The sequence below is a fragment of the Syzygium oleosum genome, unplaced genomic scaffold (assembly GCF_021117445.2).
Source record: "Syzygium oleosum isolate NSW1041296 unplaced genomic scaffold, Sole_v2.1 Sole_v2.20, whole genome shotgun sequence".
Taxonomy (NCBI): Eukaryota; Viridiplantae; Streptophyta; class Magnoliopsida; order Myrtales; family Myrtaceae; genus Syzygium; species Syzygium oleosum.
In genome coordinates this window covers 4,422,856-4,437,083 of record NW_026607504.1, presented here as the reverse complement: position 1 = coordinate 4,437,083, position 14,228 = coordinate 4,422,856, and the positions used below count along the sequence as shown (strand labels likewise).

Here is a 14,228-nt window from a genome sequence, read left to right as displayed (position 1 = left end):
GGCCGGTCCTCTCAATAGTCTTTTGCCCTAAATGAAAGAGAAGACAAGTGTCGTCCCAGGAAGAAGAAAAGGAAGAGTGGAAGGACGCTCCACGTCGGACGACTCTTCTCAGAAAGAAAATGGGGAACCACTCCAGTACTTCTCAATCAACCCGAGGAATTCAGTAGTTGTTCCAATTATGTGGTTGAACCGAAGCGGGATTCAATAGTCGCGACGGTCTCTGCCCTCTGGCACCAAAACCGTGGCCGGTCCTCTCAGTAGTCTTTTGCCCTAAATGAAAAAGAAGACAAGTGTCGTCCCAGGAAGAAGAAAAGGAAGAGTGGAAGGACGCTCCGCATTGGACGACCCCTTCTCAGAAAGAAAATGGGGAACCACTCCAGCACTTCTCAAGCATCCCGAGGAATTCGCCGTGAGTGCAAGAGACAGAGAGAGAGAGAGACCGACGAGCGGCTGCAAGTGAACGTTCCGACCAAAAAGAAGTCTTGGAAATTGACATTGAACGTTCCGACCCAAAAAAGAAAAAATTGACATTGAACGTGTTAAAAATTGTTTAATCGTACTGTGTTAACAAAAAGACACGTCACTCAATTACTTAAACGTGTCAAATGGCGTCTCAACGGATTAAGTAGGTCGCCTCATGTGAGAGGATAAAATCTGTTTTCTGTCGAACTCAAGCCCGGTTAGCTTCGTATCGTGCTGTGTCGAGAGTTGCCGGCTTTATGGAGCCATCCTACCTAGTAATTTCTAGGGAGCAAAATGTCCCAGCTCCGCTGGTGTGTAATTCAGGAAAGAGCGATAATAAAAGTAGAACTCTATTTAAAGTTATATTTTAAGTAAGAGTGAGTACCGGTTCAGGGTAGGCCTTGAAACTAGACCAAACCAACCTTATCCGGCCGGTTTTGATTTGATTCCCAGTGTCGAAATGGACCTAAAAACCCTAATTCTCTCATTTTAGTTTTACATAGCATCTTGTACTTTTGTTATTGCCGCCTCTGCCTCTAATTTCTTAACGACATAAAAAATACTTATAATTGTTCTTACTAATTTAAATCTAAATATTATTCCTAACTTTTTAAATATATATAAAAAATATTGAAGCCTTGGTGTTTTCTCGTTTAATTTAGTTTACTAATCCCCTAGTACTTGAAGTAATGAAGTTCAAATAATGACAGGCATTGTAACAAAGGTTTTTGTAACGAAGTAACTACTTAAAGTAATGAAGTTGGATTATCTTTTCCAACCCAAAAAACAAAAAATTAAAGGGGAAAGAAAAATTGATTCTTACAAGGAACTAAAAAGACAAAGAAAAACCCAAAAAAAAATAAAAACGAAAAATAACCGCCTACAGATATAAAAAGAAAAATGATCAAATCACATATATAAAAATCGGAAATTTTTTTGAAAGAAAAGTTCAGAAATTTTTATTTTTTCCAAAATGAAATCTTTGCGGACGAGGCGGAGGCCCGCCAGATTGTTGCTGAAACGTTTGGGCCGAGCCGAGCTCGCCTAATGGCCGTGATCAGGTATGGTCGTCGTCTTGCACGCGCTCGTCACGTGATAGACACTCCCGTCTTCTTGCTTAAGAAATCGTAAGCCCGACGACGAAGACGATATACACAAGCAGCTTCCCAGATCGCAGCGAGAATCGTATCGGTCGTCGGGAGGAAGGAAGGAAGGAAGGAGGTGGTGGAAAAATGGCGATTGAACACGAAGACGACATCAAGACGAGAAGAACCCTCGCCCTCTCGATGAAGACGACATTGCTCTCCTCAAGACCTACGTACTACTCTCCCTCCCTCCCTCTCTGGAGCTCCCGATCCAGCTTCTTTTGCTTCTAAATTGCCGTCTTAAGCTGTTTGCTGGTTGTACTAACTTTGATGGTCTGGGCCATTCCGTTAGATTTAGTTTGCTCATTCCTGAAACCTGCTTTTGCTTTAATTTTTGGTTGAAAATTGTTCTCTCGATTAGTGCTGTTTAGTTTCTGCTGGGCTACTGTTATCGGGTTTTCTGCCTTTTGTTTTGCTGTGCGAGTTCTATCGCTATGCTCTCTGTAATTTCGTCGCGATTAATTTCGACAGGGTTTGGGACCTTATTCTACGAGCATCAAGAAGGCGGAAAAAGGAAATTAGTGACATGGCCAAGAAGATTAACGATCTCTGCGGTACGTTCTTTTGAAAAGAGGGTTTTTTTTTAAAAAAATTTGTGATTTGAGGAGAGCTCGGAGGATGCAAGATTTTACAATTTTCGATCTGCTTGTTTGGTGTGCTGTGGTTTGATCCCCCTGCATATGAGTCCGATCCAACTGCAAAAAACTGAATGAAATTGGAGTGAATCGCAATCACGCTCATGGACTGAAGCTGAGTGTTCTTTTGGTAATCTGGATCTAACTTTATGATGGATTGGAAACAATCCATCGCATCCCTGCACATAGTAGATGTGCCACGAGTTCATGGGAAAACTAGTTGAGTATTGGAGTGCCGCAATAAGCAAGATATTGTAGCCATTTTGACAAAACATAAAAAATTACCTCATCAAATTCTTCAAATCACTCGTGGAATTAACCATCATTAGTCCACAAATCGAGCAAGGGGATGACATTCTTCTGGAGATATTCCAACTTTACTTTGTATTCATCACTCAATGGTGGATCATGAGGGAATGCACTTGGATCTAAATAAGCCTGAATTAAATCATGGAGGCTGCACACGCGAGTCTCTACAGCAAGATATATGTAGTTCTGCTTCAGCATCAATCCATGAAATTTAACTATATTTGCATATGCCAAAGCTTTTATTGAAGTCAGAATGTCTTGGTCAATATCAGCATGACTTCTTGTCAATCTTTTCACCACCGCATCTTTACCATCATGCATGCCGCCCAAAAACAAGTTCCCATTACTTCCTTTAGCAATTATCATGCTATCATATACTCGGAATTCAATCAGGAGAGACCTTGAAATTCCACCAGACCCTACAATGCCCGAAGGACCACACCCCATAGCAATAATTGCTTTCCCAATATGATTAATCGCACTTCCCATATCTTGAAATATAGTCTCTATATCTGCGGGATTCTCGGGATACCGAAATATGTTTCCCACACTATGGAAAAACATACCTAACTCGTCAGTTCGGCTTCTTTTCGGATGCCTCCCTTGCTTGAAATCTTCAGAAATGGCTTAAGATCGCCTGAGGAAGAGAGGAGGCGGAGCTGTTCGGGTGGGACGTAAAAGGTGGAAGATTAGCGAAGATTAATTAGTAGATCAAGAATCAGTGTATAAATGTATCAGCTAATAACACTAATATCTAAAAAAATATCTTCTCGCTTACGGAAAAATAAGTAAGAAGAAAGTTCAAACCAATCAATTTCAGCACATCAAACCCAGACAAACTAAAATAAGAAAACAATTTTGATATCAACCAAAACATACTATGGATAGTAAAAAGTCTTTTGACCAAAAACCCACCGAACTCATAGTCATTTGACTCATTTCTTTTAGGCACAAGTTAGGGAAATATTAATTAACATTATCGATACACAGCTATACTCACAAGACATTTTTAAGGAAAAAAGAGCCAGCAATTGCGAAAAATAACAGATAACAGGGCCAGTAAGCTATGCCACAAGCATAAATCTTTACGGTTTCAGAGCAAATTCCGTTAGGCTGAAGACTCTGGTTCTAGCCAGAAAGTTCTTCCTCAATGTGAGAATATAATCTTGCATTGCAAGTTGCAAACTGCTTCCCTCGATTTCACCGCCACCACTCAAGACTCTACTCCTATCGAACTAAGATTCAACAACGTTTTTCCCTAATGGAAGAACTAAAAGTTAAGAGAACTAAGTCGCATGTACCGGAGCAGAGGTGTAGCTAAACACAACATCAAAACTCGACCTTTTCTTTTTGGGTCCGAGTCAAAACACGACCTTAACCCGGCGGTTCGGATGTATTCTCAGATTATCGGACCGTCCCATATACGATAAGCTTCGAAGACGGAACAATCGTGAGAGACAGAGGTCCATACCTCGTTCCGATTATGTGGTTGAACCGAAGCGGGATTCAGTAGTCGCGGCGGTCTTTGGCACCAAAACCGTGCCGGTCCTCTCACTGGTCTTTTGCCCCAAATGAAAGAGAAGACGAGTGTCGTCCCAGGTATTGACACCTAATTTTTAGCTCATTCTTTTCATATTTTCAAAAATTTCAAAATTAGTACTAGGAATCTTGGCCAAGCCTAGAAACCTATTTCTAAACCAAAAAATATTTTTTTAGCATTTTTCTGCATTTTTCCTTAATTTCTTTTAGTCAAAATAGGTGAGAAAATCAAGAAAAATAGCAAATGGAATCAGAAAATTCCATAAAAATAGTACTTAGTCTTATTTTAAATCCAATTTCATGAATACATCATCAATTTGAAAAAAATCTCAATCGGGTATATGTTTTTCCTAAAATTGGGCAAAATTAAACCCGAATTGAACCAAAAATGCAATTAAATTTTTTTCTAGTCATTTTTAAGTCATAGTGTCTTCACAACAAATTGCATAATGGTTGGTCCAATTGCACAATTTGACATAAAAATCAAAAATCCTCAAATTTCGATTGAAAATTAAGAATTTTGAACCCAAATTGGGAATCGTGCCCAATATGAAATTGTCGAAATATGAAACTCTCATTTCTAAGGTTAATCAGGTGTGGGTAATCCAATTTTGGCATCAATTTTGCCTAATCAGGTCATTAGGACATCAAATTGAACAAAATCCTATTAACTCGAATACAAAAATGAGAAAATCTTGGACACAATTATATTAAAAATTGGGGAAAATTATATATTTGGGTTCGGAATATGATGGGGAGTTCAATTTTGGGATTAAATTTGGAAAATTGGGTTAAAATCGGGTCGAATTTGAGAATTTAGACCAACCAGGGCCTGCCGGGTCGACCAGGTCAACCCGACCCGACCCGGGTTACTCATCTTCTTTACCCGACTCACCAAAATGTGCACTAAACCCAGGAAAACATTTCAAACCCGCTACTTGGCCGATTTTTTCTAGCCAATTTATCACGTGAAAAATCACACGAACAGCTGGAGATTCTCCAGCTGGCGTGGCTAATCGGTTATAACCGATTGGAAGTTGGTGAAACGAACTTTGAGCGGGAAAAATCGCAGAACAAAAACAAAGAAAAAACTGAACATTGCAAGGAGAACCTGTTCGACAGATTGCCAGAGAGAGAGGAGAGAGAAACAGCGAGAAAAGGGAGAAAACTAGAGAGAACGTGAGTTGAGGTTCCCCTAACCGAGCGATCGGCGCTTTTCCGGCTGGAAAAGCGCCGGCAAATCGGCTTAGGCAGTGAACTTCCTCGCCTGAAACAACCGGTGATCGACTGATCACCATAGACTGAAACTGAGCCGTTTCCGGCCAATCCAAACCTTTTCCGGCGAGACCATGACCACCAGGGTGAAGATCAAGTGTCAAGGAACAACTCTTGGGGTGCGGATCAGTTCGGCAATTCCTCTTGGTCATCAAACAAAGTAGGTAAAAATTGTTCATCATCACGGTTTTTTCGAAAATTCCAGAAAATATGAGTTGACTCAATCTAGTTGTTCATGTTGTTTTAATAGTGATTTTGTAATTCTGGATGTTCAAGACTTGTTTCTAATCACGTTTTATGTCATCTGATCGCATTTTGATTTGAAAATATGCATGAATCATCTCGGTCGTCCATTGAACGGCCTCACCGGAGCTCGAGAACCTTCGCCGGAGTGTCACCATGGCCTTAGGGCCATTCAAGTTAGTCTTTTTAACTTTGTTTGATGTTTTGGTTAGTCATTAGAAACGGTTTAGACGGCTAAGGCGAGTATGGTAATGGTTCAAGTTCTGGAAATTCAAGTTTTATCTAGAATTAGTTTAGGTTCTTTGGACTTGAATTTCTCCGACCATTAGAGGTCCGACGACATGCTAAATGGATTGGACTGAAAATAGAACATAGGAACATCACAATGGTGCAATCGGAACGGTGAAATAGTCACCGGAAGGTCATCGGCGATGGGCCCGAACCGGTGACCTCGAAAACATTGGATACAAAATAATGCTCACCAATTGTTTGTGAAAATGCCCCAATGAAAAATCCCAAAACGGCGCCGTTTTTGGGCGTTGCACCCACCGGAGACGGTGACTGGCGCCAGTGCCGGCAAAGCCTGGTTCGGTCAGGCCGAACCGGGTCGAACCGGGCCGGTCCGATTCATTTTCCCGGCGGGAATTTTAAAAAAATTTTAAATTAAAAATTACTAAAAAAATCTAAAAAAACTCATAAAAAAATCAAAAATCAGGAAAATATAAAAAATGTAGGAAATCAAATAAAAAATTCAAAAATTCACAAAAAAATTAGAAAATTCATAAAAATTCAAAAATTGTCAGAAAATTCATAAAAATTCAAAAATTTTCGGAAAATTGATAAAAAAATTCAAATAATTCAGAAAATACAAATGAAAAATGAAAAAAATTTGGAAAATCAATAAAAAAAATGAAAAAACTGGAAAATTCATAAAAATTTTCAGAAAATCATAAAAAATCAATTCTCCGTTAAAAAAAATTTCAAAAATTTTGAAAATTCACAAAATGGTCCAAAAACATTGTGGCCAACCATAAAAAGGGAATTTGAATTTTTGGAAGTACCCAAGTGGCATTTTTAGAAAATTCTAAATTCAGGGGTTATAACCCTTAAAAAACCCTAAAACCCTAAAAAATGTGAATCATAAAATGAATAAGCTTTTAGAGCTTCATTCGGGTTTGGGTGTTTTGATTGATTTTCGTTTTAGAGACCACTTAGGATTGATTGACTTGATTGACTTTGATTGTGCATTTAATACTTGTTTGGTCTTTCCTGCGATTAGAACGGATAGAATTAATGGGTCAGCCTCAGAAATTTGCATGACACGTTAGACATCGTATCGTTCTTAGGTACCGAAAGGGCGTTAGGGATCTCGATTCGGGATCAATAACGTAACCAAGTCCCCATACTCAGAATCTCTGGTTCGTAGAATTGTGATATTTCTCCCGTACCTCAATTAGGTTTCTAGTCTACCTACCAATAATGACTAGTGGCGGCTCCAAAAATCACAAACCTAGACTAAATAAGAAATTACCTTCCACTGTCTCGTGAGGTATGGTCTGGGAGAGACCCTTATACGAAAATACTTCCTTAGCGCGCAAATCCTGAAAGCCCCAAAAAAATAAAAGCGCGGCGCGACACCAGGGAGAAGAAAAGGAAGAGTGGAAGAGTGGAAGGACGCTCTGCGTCGGACGAGCTTTCTCAAAAAGAAAATGGGGAACCACTCCAGCACTTCTCAATCAACCCGAGGAATTCAGTAGTCGTTCCGATTATGTGGTTGAACCGAAGCGGGATTCAATAGTCGCGGCGGTCTCTGCCCTTTGGCACCAAAACCGTGGCCGGTCCTCTCAGTAGTCTTTTGCCTTAAATGAAAAAGAAGACAAGTGTCATCCCAGGAAGAAGAAAAGGAAGAGTGGAAGGATGCTCCGCGTTGAACGACCCTTCTCAGAAAGAAAATGGGGAACCACTCCCGCACTTCTCAAGCATCCCGAGGAATTCGCCGTGAGCGCAAGAGACAGAGAGAGAGACCGACGAGCGGCTGCAAGTGAACGTTCCGACCAAAAAGAAGTCTTGGAAATTGACATTGAACATTCCGACCCAAAAAAGAAAAAATTGACATTGAACGTGTTAAAAATTGTTTAATCGTACTGTGTTAACAAAAAGACACGTCACTCAATTACTTAAACGTGTCAAATGGCGTCTCAACGGATTAAGTAGATCGCCTCATGTGAGAGGATAAAATCTGTTTTCTGTCGAACTCAAGCCCGGTTAGCTTCGTATCGTGCTGTGTCGAGAGTTGCCGGCTTTATGGAGCCATCCTACCTAGTAATTTCTAGGGAGCAAAATGTCCCAGCTCCGCTGGTGTGTAATTCAGGAAAGAGCGATAATAAAAGTAGAACTCTATTTAAAGTTATATTTTAAGTAAGAGCGAGCACCAAGAGTGCACGGCTGAGAAAGGAGAAAGGAAAAGAAAGAAAGAGAGGAAGAGAGAAGGAAGAAGAAGAAGAAGGAAAAGGAGGGTTTTGCGCCACGCGAACCTCGCCTAGCCGATCCGACTTCGTATCGCAACGCCCGGTAAGAACTCATGTCCCTCGTTCGTTCCATCGGAGTAGTTTCGGATTTAGGGCTTGAAATTCGGAATTATAAGAGATTTGTGCGGCAAATTCCGATTTTTTAGTCGTTGAGCTGCGTATATATATAGAATTGATAGTTTAGGGTGTCGTGGAGCCGTGGGATTTTACGGATCTTGATTTGGACCTACGGTTTGCCCAATATGAATTTTTGAAGTTGGCCGCACAAGGTGAACAGTGCGCGACCAGCGGGCTTTAGGCCGATTTTCGTCGGTTTTCGGCTCGATTTTGGGACGGTCAAGTTGGGGCTTTTGTAATACTCGGAACGGGCTTTCTTTTGACTATAAGTTTGCTAGAATTGGAGTTCGATGGAGAAAGTTATGGCGCGATCAAGTTTTGTGCTCAAGCTCCGCGTTGCGGACGATTTGGATAATGGATTTGGATGAGCAATTTGTGGGCTCCTTTGAGTTGTCTTGTTAGCGTTTAAGCATCGTTCAGCCGTTTAGTGATTATTGTAGTATTTTACTTGATTTTGATGTCAATTATTGTTTAATTAATAGGATTACAAGATCGTCGGTTCGAGTGAGCGTCATTATATGATTTTTGGGGATTCAGGTGAGTGGTGCTATCTCTTCTTTGAGTTTATAAATTCATTTTTTAAAAGTGATAAGTATTTGAGTATCGTATGAGTTAATAAACATGTTTAGTGTATAAAAATCTGGATCGAGCAATTACTACTATTTTGTATTTAAGAAAGATTTGAGAATGGTTGTACGAAATGTATTATTAAAGGATATATGTGTACCACTTTGTGAATTGATTTATGAAATGAGTTTTCGAATTATTTGAGAAACACTTTACAAAAAGGATTTCCGGTGATTGAGTTGAGTTGAGTTGTGAAATATCATATACTTGATTTGTGAAATGTGTTCTGTTTGACGAAGAAAGATTGTGTTTTGTTTTCTGAAAGCAATTTGTGATATTGATTGTGGATTGTGAGATTTATTATGGATTTGGTATTGTGGAATATTGGAGGATGTATGTCTGGTGCTCAATATCGTTGTGAGCCCATTGAGAGGCTTGTGGGTATACGCATACTAGTCTAGGATATCCTTGTGGGCCGAGCCACCGGTTTATAGTAAGTGGAGACCTTGCCAAGGGGAGAATCTTGGTCGCCTTATCACGGGGCGAGATACGTGATCATGGTTTGATATTGAGCAATAGATTGGTTGATGGATAGACCATCGATGTGTTTTCTGCTGTGCCAGGCCAAATCCTTGAGAGCAATGGTAGTGCGGCTGCAGCTCAAAAAGGATAGTATCGGGTCGGGTTGAGGGATGGCAGTGCGGCTGCGCCTCTACCCCGAACGAGCCCTTTTATGATGAGATTATGGATTTTGTACTTGGTTTGCCACGAACCCAAAGAGGCGTGGATTCTGTTTTCGTTGTGGTTGACAGATTTTCCAAGATGGCGCACTTCATTCCTTGCAGGAAGACTTTTGATGCAATAAGTGTGGCCAGATTATTCTTTAAGGAAGTGGTTCGTTTGCATGGCATCCCTAAGTATATTACCTCGGATAGGGACAGCAAATTTCTAGGGCATTTTTGGCGGACCTTATGGAAGCTATTCGATTCATCTTTGAACTTCAGTAGCACAGCTCACCCGCAGACTGATGGGCAAACAGAGGTGGTCAATAGAACTCTGGGTAATTTAATTCGAAGTATTTGTGGTGACAAACTGAAGCAGTGGGATATTGCTTTATCGCAAGCAGAGTTTGCTTACAATAATGCAGTTCACCGTTCTACTGGTAAGTCACCCTTTTCAATCGTTTATACAAAGGCACCTCTGCATAACCTAGATTTGGTTCAGTTGCCCAAGCAAGCTAACAAGAGTGTAGCAGCGGATCATGTAGCTAAGCAGATTGTAGAGGTGCATCAGGAAGTCAAACAGAAATTGGAAGAGGCTAATCAGAAGTATAAGGCTACAGCAGATAAACACAAGCGAAAGCTGGTATTTGTAGTACAAACACTTAGTCAATTTATACATAATCCGAAACAGTCTCATATGAATGCTGCTCTAAAGTTTGTGAAATACTTGAAGAAATGCTCTGGACTTGGAATACTTCTTTCTTGAAAATGTAATATGGAGATGATAGCTAACTGTGACACTTATTATGCAACTTGTCTTATGAGTCGAAGATCTATCACTGATTTATGTATTAAACTTGGAGAATTGTTGCTTTCATGGAAAACGAAGAAGCAGTCCATTATGTCCTTATCATTTGCTGAAGCTGAGTATCAAGCCATGGCTAAAACCAATTGGGAAATAGTATGGTTACGAGGCCTTCTTCTAGACCTTGGGATACAAGTTAAAGGATCGGCCCTATTATTTTGTGACAACAATGCAGCACTCAAGCTTGCAGCGAATCCCATAGTACATGAAAGAATGAAGCACATGGAAGTTGATTGCCACTTCACTCTAGATAAGATCCAAGAAGGGATAATCGAGACAAGAGGAAACGGGACCACAGAACAAACTGCGAACATCTTCACCAAACCCTTATGTCAAAGACAACACGCATATCTATTGAGCAAGTTGGGCATCTTAGGCATATACAAGCCGCTAGCTTGAGGGGGAGTACTGGAAGATATGCCAAAGATTTATGTCATTTGTTCGGATTACAATTGATACGTGAATCAATCAGAGATTGTAATTGATTGGTAGAATCAATCTAGGATTAGAATAGATATATTTTTTCCTTTCATTTCTCACATTTTGTACTATATATATCTAACGTTGTACATGGAGAAAAGATATTGAGAAGAAATACAAAAAATACATTCTTCTTCTTCAATTTCTGTCAAATACGACTCAACTAGGCACGTCGGTGCCAAGCTGGAGGATCGGGCTAGCTCAAACACTCACCAAGCAAGTGCTGAAGTGAAGCCAAACGACAAAGAAGCTTTTGCGGATCTCTCATCAGAGAGGATTGGTCTCTCTTGTCGGAGAGGATTGGTCTGGGCGAGGGCTGGCGACCCTCCTCCAGAACCAGGAGACGGCGACGACCCTCTTTCAGATCTAGGCAAGGGCTAGCCCTCGCTGAACCCTCGCCTCTGATCAGCGAGGGTCGCCGGCCTTCGCCGACGCCCCACCAATGATTAGAGGTGAGCAAGACGAACCGATCGAACCAGGAACCGCTCAGACTGGACCAAATCGGCTGGTTCGGTCCGGTTCTCAGGGATGCCGATCCGATTCGGGAACCGGACCGATTGTTTTTTTATTTTTATTTTTTACATATAAACCTAATAATCTAAAATTTCACGCACGCCTCCTCTCCTCTTTCGGAGAAGATGTAAATTAACCCCTCAAAATGAGAAGATGTATTTGCTCACATTTCATGATTGGCACCAAGCAAAGAGAATCCAGAATATTTAAGCAACACTTGCATAAGGAAAACACTTTAAAAAGACTATATATCGAGGGAAAAATTACTAAAACAGTCATAAACTTATTGCAATTGTGTCAATTTAGTCCTAAACATTTTGCATTTGTGTCAATTCAGTCCATCCGGCCAATTTTGGCCGGCTAGTGCTAACGTGGACGCCGGCCGTTTGGCCAACAATGACGTGGCAATTTTTAAATTTTAATTTTAATTTTTTGATTTTTTTATTATTTTTTTATTTTATAATTTCTTTTACCTTTCCTTTTCCTTTTCCCTTTCTTTTTTTTTTCCTTCATCTTCATCTTCAACCTCTAGCCAATTGCCAGTCCGGTGATTGGCCAGATGCGGGGTCGATAAGGTTGGCCCCGTCGATCACTGGCAAGGCTCGACCTCTCTGTCGTTGAGCGAGGTCGGCCTCACCCAGTGACGGCGAGGTCAGCCTCACCCACCCCTGGCGTCCTTGCCAACAACTGGCGAGGTCAGCCTCGCCTACTCCTGGCAAGGGCTCGACCTCGCCTTCTCTGGCGAGATCGGCCTCACCTTCGCTGGTGAGATCGGCCTCGCCCGCCCCCAGCGAGGCTCAACCTTGCCAGTTGCCGGCAAGTTCGAACATTGCCTGGTGATGGCTCATCCTCACCGGCACCCGCCTCTGGCCTGTCGTCGGATCGGCGACCGGCCAAAGGTTGAAGATGAAGGAAAAAAAAAAAGAAAGGGAAAAAGAAAAGAAAGGAAAAGAGAAAGAAAAAAGGGAAAAAATAAAATAAAAATTTGAAAAAAATATTTAAAAATTGCCATGTTAACGTCAGTCAGCCGGCGTCCACATCAGCGCCGGTCGACCAAAATTGGCCGGATGGACTGAGTTGTTACAAATACAAAAGGTTTAAAAATGAATTGGCACAAAAAAAAAGTTCAAGATTGAATTGATACAATTACCATAGGTTTAAGGCTGTTTTGGTAATTTTCCCTATACTAAGAATATCATGCTAACGGATGAGACAATAAATCTTTCGATTCTGGTGATATAGCATGTAAGGATGTTATTTACATCAACAATAGAATTTTAAGTCTTCAAAAAGATTATGCTAAAGCATCTTTTGGAAATTGCATGAACCTGCAACTATCCCAAAAACTATATAAACATCTTCCATATCATTTTTATTATATGCCTCTGACAAGAATGACGGAAAATAAGCCATAAGAGGACCCAGAACTACCAAGAAACAGGACACATAAATGTCTCCAAGAATACCTAATTTCGACAAATACACACTTTGTCATTGTTATATTTGTAAAATCCATACATGGAACATGATTACGAAGAAGATGATACATCGAGACCAAGTTGAGCCAGTCCTGATTATGCAAGGCAGGAGTAACAGAAATGAGGAGGTGCGGGAGAGAAGTAATATTGCAGCCCACTCCGTCATGAGTAGTGATCACTAGCTTTGGTCGAAACCTTATTTTGAGTCGTATGCTCCCTGGTTCGGTATGTGCCATTTTTGGGGGAAAGATTTACCTTCGCAATGCTGAAATTCGGAGGCGGAATTGCCAAGTGATCGGTCGGTCCGGTTCCCAGTCCCAGGACCATCCGGTCCGGTTCCCGCTCCTAGAAACTGGGAACTGGTCCTCCCAGTCCGGTTCTCGATTCTTGGGTGAGATTGAACCGGACTGGGAACCGATCACCCCTACCGGTGATGGGGCGGCGACCACAGTGGAGAGCCTGGATTTTATTTTTTTTGTGTATTTTTTTTTAAAGTTTTAGCCTTTTTTTCCTTTTTTGAGTTTATCTTTTTTATGGAAAGAAAAAAAAGACAAAAAGGAAAGAAAATTAAAAAAAAAATAAGGCCGAATACCCAAAAAAACCCCAAACTTTAGACTTTGTCCCAATTATATCCTAAACTTTTTTTGTTTCATAAAAAATCTCAAACTTTTACTTTTGTCCCAAATCTACCACCGTTAACTTTCCGTCCAATATGGCCGTTACTAATCCTACATGGAATTTCCACGTCATCATTTTTTTTATTTTTTCTCTTTTTTTATTTTTCTTTCCTTCCTCCCCTGGCCGGACCGGCCAAGGGAGGTTCGCCTAGCCATGGCGAGCTCCACCCTCGCCAGATCTGGGCGAGATCGAGCTCACCCAGCCTTGGCGAGCCGTCCTCGTCGCCGCTGGGCTCGCCTCCCCAGTGGTTGGCGAGGTCACCTCGCCGCCTCGCATCCCCCTGGCCAGGGGGAAGAAGGAAAGAAAAAAAAAAAGGACAGCCATGGCGAGGGCGGCTCGGCATGGCTAGGCGAGCTCCGCCCCGGCCGGAGCTGGGCGAGCCTTGCCTAGCGGCGGCGAGGGCGGAGCTCGCCCAGCCATGCCGAGCCGCCCTCGCCGCCGTTGGGCGAGCTTGACCTAGCCCAGATCTGGCGAGGTCGAGCTCGCCCTTGCCAAGGTTATCCTTTTTTTTTTTTCTTTTTCCTTCTTCCCCTTGGCCGGGACTGGCCAGGGGGAGGCTCGCCAGCGAGGTGACCTCACCGACCACTGGGGAGGCTCGCCCAGCGGCGGTGAGGATGGCTCGCCATGGCCGGGCGAGCTCCGCCCTCGCCGGAGCTGGGCGAGCCTCCCCTG

At 41.8% G+C, this 14,228-nt stretch overlaps 1 long non-coding RNA gene across 1 annotated transcript; it reads left to right on the top strand.

The window, feature by feature from the left end:
- The first annotated feature begins 8,048 nt into the window (after positions 1–8,048).
- Positions 8,049–9,546, top strand: LOC130140681 (uncharacterized). Its single transcript, XR_008818659.1, has 3 exons — positions 8,049–8,179; positions 8,736–8,797; positions 9,444–9,546. It is a non-coding gene; the product is annotated as an uncharacterized LOC130140681 (long non-coding RNA).
- Positions 9,547–14,228: the final 4,682 nt, after the last annotated feature.